General features: G+C 39.0%; 1 non-coding gene across 1 annotated transcript; it reads left to right on the top strand.

Moving 5' to 3' along the window:
* The first annotated feature begins 4,082 nt into the window (after nucleotides 1-4,082).
* Nucleotides 4,083-4,156, top strand: TRNAS-ACU (transfer RNA serine (anticodon ACU)). Its single transcript has one exon. It is a non-coding gene; the product is annotated as a tRNA-Ser (tRNA).
* The last annotated feature ends 3,835 nt before the right edge of the window (nucleotides 4,157-7,991 follow it).

Genomic DNA, 7,991 nt, shown 5'->3' with positions numbered 1-7,991 from the left:
ATATGGGTGGGGCTCTGATTCAATAGGACTGGTGTCTTTGTAAGAAGAGGAGGAGACACCAGGGATGTGGGCACACAGAGAAAAGGCCATGTGAGGACACAATGAGAAGACAGCTATTTACAAGCTGAGGAGGGAGTTCTCACCAGAAACCAAACCCTGCCAAGATCTTAATCTTATAGTTCCAGTCTCCAAAACTGAGAAAATAAATTTCTGCTGTCTAAGCCACCCAGTCCATGATATTTGGTTATGGCAGCCCGAGCAGACTCATCCATGGACTGGCAGAATTGGCATCACCTGGGAGTTCATTAGAAAACCGGACTCTCAGGCCCCGACCCCAGACCATTGGAACCAGAATCTGTATTTTTACAACATCCGTGGGTGCCTTGAAGAGCCCTGCTCTGGAGCACAGGCCAACTTTCAAGAAGATGGAGGACTTTTTTCAAGGACTTCTAAGAAGGGTTGGAGAAAGGATGGGAAACTGGTGTGTGGTGGGGTGGGGAACTCTAGGCTTTGCCTAGTGGTCTCTGTCTCCTCAGAGAGATCAATCAGTAGCCACTGTTGGGGAAGAGCCCTAGAATTCAAATACTCACCCCAAGGAGCTTTTCTCTTCCTGATCCCAATAATTAGAATCACTGCTTTTCAGAGCTGGAAGTGATCCTTGAAAATATCTCATTCGCATCCTTGAGGAGACACTGTGACTGATCCGAGGCCACTTCATGGGATGAGATTCTGGCCTCCTCGCTCCCAATCTAAAGCACTTTGCTACCGTTTGATTTAATTCAGCATAAAAATTCCAACAAACAGGTACAATTTCAAGAACGCCATGGATACAGTTTTTTGTTTTTAATGCACAGAAGCCTGCCTTAGCTGGTCTTGGGAAAGGAGAAAAAAGAACGGGCCGAGTCCCATGGACCTGAAGGGTGAATGCACACTCTAATATTAACCACATGTTCTTTGCACGTCTGATAGGGATCCCACACTTCTCACTGCAAGTTTTCTACTAAAGGTTACCATATGCCGTAGGAATGTTTCACCGCCACGAACTGGCCATATAAGCTGAGAGCTTTAAATTACTGCACAGGCAGAGTGAGTTAATCTATGCCTTGATTATCTGTGTGTCTGTCTATCTCAAGACATCCCTGGCATGGAGTTGTAACTCATGACTAACTTGCTAATTTGAAATATAGATGTGTGCCTCTCCTCTGATCCCCCTCCTGCACACACGTAGATGTAGATTACAGTAGAGTTTGCAAATGGATTGAATGTATTCCCAAGTCTGTCCTCCATTAATTCCCATAGATATATTGCTGCCTAGGAATTGGGGAATTACCACACAGTTGAAAGTCACGAGGGGAAACATGTAGAAGGGAAAGGGGGTGAAGAAGATGTTGGAGAGGAGCAAATGAGAAGTAGGTATAAATTAAATAACTGTTGGTTCAGTTGAAAACTATTTCTGCCTGGGAACTGAACTAAAAGTTGGTTTTAGTGTTGGTTGATGTAGATTCAAATCTCAGCTTTGCCTCTTGGTGGGTGAGTGAACCTGGGCAAGTCATTTAATCTGTGAGCCTCAGTTTACTTACCTGTAAAAATGGGAATAAGAAGACTTTTCTCTGTTTACTCACCTGTAAGAATGGGAACTTAAAAAATGGGAATTTATTTGAGAATTGAATGAGAAAATATAGAAAATGTCATCTCAGTTGATGTTGATTTTCTTTCTTTCCTTATTTCCTTTCATTTCCTCCTATTGAAACGGAGATGTTTTCCACACACGATGAAGTTCTTTTCACCTGCCCAGTAAGAGGAGAGATTATGGACAGATACAATGAAATCGTGCTCAGGGACGTTGACTGCTTTGCTTTGTTTTACTGAACTACTCAGTATTTTTCACAGTTATCAGAGAACATAATCACCACACAGGGTAAACAATGGAGATTTATTAATAATAAAATAGAAGGAGCAGAAGGAACAACAATACTAATATCATCATTTCTGCATACTAAGAAGGTAAACCTTAGTACTAAGTACTAACCTTCTTAGTAGTTGAATGTTTGATATACTTCTAATAGACATCTCAAGGTCTGGCTATTTCTGTTGACATAAAAGTAGAAGGTAGCACTTGGAGAGACCTTTAGAATTAGCAGGAGATTTTTTTTTTTTAATCCCAACAGTATATTTTTAGAGTGTTCTTGGCAAATAGGGCCTGTCCAGGTATAGTATGTTAAAATATTGCTCTATTATTTCAGGTGTCAAGGACACTTCAATGAGAAATAAAGTCCTTCCATGCACGAAGGGATCATGCTAGCTCTTGGTCAGCTTTGTGGCTCTCTGAGTGGAGGAGTCATACAACCAGGGCTAAGAGCAATGGCCAAAGCGGGCTCACGGACCTGTCAGCCCACCCCTGAATTTTAGGACTTGCAAGTCCAGAGGCTCTCTCTCTAAGGAGCTAGAGACAATAAAGAACCGAATGAAATATGCATGTCTCTTTCCATCTACTTCTGCTGACTCAAGTCCCTGAACCACCAGAAAACAAAAACAATACTTACTACTTATTTGGTCATTAACTACATGCTAGAAATATGTGTTAACTCATTCAATCCTCAAACCATCCTATGAGGTAGGAAACATTGTATCCATTATACAGAAAATTGAGAATCAGAGAGGTTAACTAACTTGCCTAAATTCACCCAGCAAATGATAAGCTGGGAACTGAGTTCAAGTTTGGCAAGATGATGCTGCTTTTCAGATCAGAGACATTTCCTCAGCAGTTTAGAGTTTGGGTTTATATCTGTTTTACAACTTATGTTTTTAACGTAGTATTATGAACTTATTGAATTTTCCTGGCATCTACTTTTCCTTCAGAAAAGAAAACACCCAGGATGGTTTTCAAAATTGTATCAATACCTTCACCCAAATCAGAAAAGACTACTCTCTTTTAGCTAAGAAGCTTGGGTGATCTCATTCCATTTTGTAAACATTCTTGCAGTTTTAAATACCTATATTTTATCCTCTTTCTTTCACTTCTCTAATCTCACAAAGCTGCTGCCTTGGCCACCAGCTGCTATATATTCATTTATTTGTGTGAATGTCCACTGAGGGTCTGCTCTGAGTCTGTTACTGTGTTCTTCCCTGGAAAGACACATATTAATAAGTTTCCACGCTCAAGGTGTTCCCGGTCTAGTGGGGATGAGAGTCATGCAAACAATTTCAGTGAAATTTTATACATTTGTAACCACTTTTGTACACTCTCGTACACTTACAGTCAAAGCCAGAGAAAGAGGGTCAGCAATGACCTCAGCTTGGAAGCACTGGCAAGCGGTTAACATTTCAGTAGGTTCATGAAAGCTGAAAAGTTAATGACCAGGCATCAAGGTAGGGGGCAAGTATTTCAGTAGGAGCAACAATGAGAAGACATGATGGAGCCTGACGTGTTTCAGGAATTGCCTGTATGACTTTGAGATGTGGGGAGCAGAGGTGGACAGGTGATGGGAGAGGAGTTAGGAGAAGTCCAGGCCAAGTAAGGTAGTCCCTTGTTCTGGAGATAAGACTCTATACTGTGGGCAAGAAGGTCTCACAGAGGTTTTACAAAGGGAGTAACCTGATGAGATTCTTCTTTGAGGAAGATCCCCTGGCAACAGTGAGAGCTATTACTGAGAGAGAGAGAGACAAATGAGAAGGAAACCAATGACATGGCTATGTCGTAATCCAGACGTAAGATGGGTTTGATTAAAGGGAATGGAGATGGGGGCCACATTTGAAGACATTTCTGAGTTACATCGACAGGATGGAAAGTAGGCTGAATGTGAAAGATTCGGAAGCTGAGTTCAGGCCACCTCTGGTATGTCTCACTTGAGAGTCTGAAATACTAAATAAGGCATCTGGGGAAGGATGGGTTTGGAGGATTGGGGGATGGGGTAGGAGTATGAAATATAAAAACAAAAAAAAATATAAGTACTTTTGCCTGAGTCCTGCTCCCAGAGATTCTGGTTTAATTGGTCTGGGGTGTAGCCTAAACATTGGGATATTTTCTTTCATCTCACTAGGTGATTCTAATGAGAAGCCACGTTGAGAACCACTGTTGGGGCGGCCGGTTAGCTCAGTTGGTTAGAGCATTGTGCTACTAACACCAAGGTTGCCGGTTTGATCCCCGCATGGGCCACTTTGAGCTGCGCCCTCCTTAAAAAAAAAAAAAAAAAAAAAAAAAAAAAAAAAAAAAAAAAAAAGAGGAAGAAGAACCACTGTTATGAAGAGAAAAGAGAAGACTGATAACAGAATTCTCAAAAACACCACAATTTACAGGCAATAAGAATAGCCCAAATGTCCATTAATAGGGTATTGATCAAATTAAATATGTGGTTCAAAACTCAGCCCCAGGTTCTAGGTAAGCTGGAAGAAGCATACTCCACCCTGTCTCTCCCACTGAGTGCAGCTATAAACCTGGGCAGACTGCATGGAGCAGCAATTGGAGGACTCTGTAAAGTAAATAGTAGCAGATGGATTGGGAAGGGAGAGCAGGGTTCAAAGTACCTCTGATCCAACAATGAGTTTACCATATATTGTTAGCTTCAGTGTTGCCCAGGCTAGACATAAGGTAGCCTGAAACTGGAAGTGGGCTCCAGGAGAAATCTGGTTCTGTCTGTCTCAAGAAAGAGAAAATGGGTCTCCTAATACTCATTACTCAGAGAATGGGAGAAATCCTATTTTGTTTTGTCTTTGTTTGTAGTTGTTTTGTTTTTCTGCTGGCTAGAGGACTGAAAAGGGGACCTGACGAATTAGAATGTACTGGAGACACTGTAGAAAGGAAGGAGTTTGGGAAAGTGACCTGATAATGATGTTTATAAATCCCTGGGCTCACCTCCAAGTGGCACATGTGTGGATCTGACCCTAAACAGTATACCAAAAGCACTGAGATGGAACTATACACTGAGATATACAATCATCCACATGTCCCTCTGGCCACCAGGTGGCACATGCAGGACAGTTCTGAATAGCATTGCAAAGACTTTGAAAGTGGAACTGACATTGAAACCACAACCCACAAAATGATGGTTAAAACTTGTAGCCTGAACCCAACTGGGTCAATTGCTTACTAAAGTAAAAAAATCAATATTTTTCTATAGGATTTAAATAAGACCCAGAGACTCATAATATTCAAAATGTCCAGCATGTAATACAAAATTACTCACCATACAAAGAACCAAGAAAATCTCAATTTACGTGCTGAGATGACACAGATGTTGGAATTACCTGACAAAGACTTTAAAGCAACTATTACAAAAATGTTCCAACAAGTAAGGACAAACTTTCTTTAAATGAATGAAAGACAGACTGTTCTATCAAAGAAATAGAAAATATACTTTAAAAAATAATCGAATGGAAGTTTTAGAACTGAAAAATACAGTAAATGTAAATGTAATTTAAAACTCATTGATGGGCTCAATGGCAGAATGGAGATGACAGAGGAAAGAGTCAGTGAACACGAAGATAGATCAATAGAAATTCTCCAATCTAAACAACAGAAAGAACAAAGATTTGTGGCAAAAATGAACAAGTCTCAGGAACATGTGGGACAACACCAAAAATCCTAACATTTGTGTTATCAGAGTCTCAGAAGTAGAGAAAAGAGTGCAGTGCAAGAAAAAATAGAAAAGAAGAAGAAATAATGACTAAAAACTTCCCAAATTTGCCAAAACTCATAAAACCTACAGATTTGAGGAGCTCAGCAAATCATAAACAGGAAAACAAAACAAAATAATCCATGCCCAGAAATATTATAATCAAACTAATTAGAACTAACGACAAAAATAAAATTTCACAGGCAACCAGAAAAAAATGATACAATGGGAACAGTGACCCAAATAACTGCAGACATCTCATCAGAAATCATAGAAACCAGAAGGAAGTAGAATAGCATTTTTAAAATACTGAAAGAAAAGAACTGTCAACGCAGAATTCAATATCCAGCAAAAATATATTTCAGGAACATAGGTGAAATAGAGATCTTCTCAGAACAAAGAAAATGGACTTTTCTTTTTGCTAGCAAACCTGTTCTAAAATTACATTCTTCAAACAGATGGCAATGATAATACTAGATGGAAACTTAGAACATCAGGAATGAAGGAAGAATAGCAGACATGGTGAATATATGGGTAAATATAATAGACTTCCTTCTATCAAATTCTTTAAACTCTGCTTGATGGTTAAAAACCAAAAACATAATAGTGCTTGACACAATGTTTGTAAATATAACACATAAGACAACTACAAAATGAAGCGGAGAGAGTAAAGGTCCTATGTGGTGGTAACATTTCTCCATTCTTCTTCTTTTTTTTTTCTACAGTACTTTATTGGGGAACAGTGTGTACTTCCAGGATTTTTTCCAAGTCAATTTGTTGTCCTTTCAGTCGTAGTTGTGGAGGGCACAGTTCAGCTCTAGTTCCAATTGCCGTTGTTAGTTGCAGGGGGCGCAGCCCACCATCCTTTGCAGGAATCTAACCGGCAACCTTGTGGTTGAGAGCCCACTGGCCCATGTGGGAATCAAACCGGCAGCCTTCAATGTTAGGAGCACTGAGCTCCAACAGCCTGAGCCACCGGGCCGGCCCTCTCCATTCTTCTTGAAGTGGTAAAATATCTTGAAAAGGTAAGGATGCATTTTGTAATTCCTAGAACAACTACTAAAAATATTATACAAAGAGATATAGTAAAACACAAACACAATAAAAAAATAGAATACTAAAAAGATTCAAATATCTCCAAAGAAAGCATGGGGTGGGAAACAAACAAACAAACAAACAAACAAACAAAAAAACAGAGGGGACAAACAAAATAAAATGGTAGGCTTAAATCCAAACATATAAATAATTACATTAAATGCAAATAGTCTGAAAAAAATCATTAGAAAGAGATTGACAGAATGGAATTTTAAAATGATGAAATTATGGGGTGTTTTATAAGAAACTCAGTTAAAACAAAATGGTAGAGGAAAAATGAAAGTAAAAGAATGTATCATTTAGCCCAGAGAAATGAAAACTTATGTCCAGGGGTCCAGTCGAAATGGTAAAGTAGAGAGAGAGAAAGATGGCAAAAAAAACCCCAAAAATAACAACAAGAAAAAACTTATGTCCACACAAAAACGTGTACATGAATGGTTCTAGCAGCATTATTCATAATAACCCAAAACTGAAAACAACTCAAATGTCTTTCAACCAGTGAATGCTTAAGCAAATTACGGTACATTCATACCTTGGAATACTACTCAGCAAATAAAAGGAATGAACTATTGATACATACAACAATTTGGATAGGTCTCGAGGAAATTATGCTGAGTGAATAAAGACAATCTCTAAAGGTTACATATAGTTCCATTTATATAGCACTATTGAAATGACAAAATTATAGAGATGGAGACAGATTAGTGGTAGCCAGGGTTAGGGAGTAGGATGGGAGAGAGCTGGCTGTGGCTATAAAAGAGTAGCACACAAGATCTTTGTGACGGAGCAGTTTTTTATCTTGACTGTTGTAGCGGTCACATGAATCTACATGACTAAATTTCACAAAACTAAATACAAAGGTACACACATATATTCAAGTACATGTAAAACTAGTGAAATCTGAATAAAGTCTATGGATTAGTTCAATTAGTTTTCTATTTTGATTAAACCATAGTTATGTAAGATTACAAGATGTTACCATTGATTGAAGCTGGATTAAGTTTATTAATTTGCTAGTCTGCTGTAACAAAGAACTACAGAATGGGTGGCTTAAATAATGGAAATTGATTGTCTCCTAGTTCTGAAGGCCAGAAGTCAAAAATCAAGGTGTCAATAGGGTTGGTTCCTTTTGCAGGTGTGAGGAAGAATGTATTCCAAGTCACTCTCTTGGGCTTGTAGATGGCTGTTTTCTCTCTGTGTCTTCACAATATCTTCGCTCTGTTTTATGAGGACGCGGGTCATACTGGATTAGGGACCACTCTAATGACCTTACTTTAACTTGAT

The sequence above is a fragment of the Rhinolophus ferrumequinum genome, chromosome 19, assembly GCF_004115265.2.
Source record: "Rhinolophus ferrumequinum isolate MPI-CBG mRhiFer1 chromosome 19, mRhiFer1_v1.p, whole genome shotgun sequence".
NCBI lineage: Eukaryota > Metazoa > Chordata > Mammalia > Chiroptera > Rhinolophidae > Rhinolophus > Rhinolophus ferrumequinum.
This window is presented reverse-complemented; position numbering and strand designations above follow the sequence as displayed.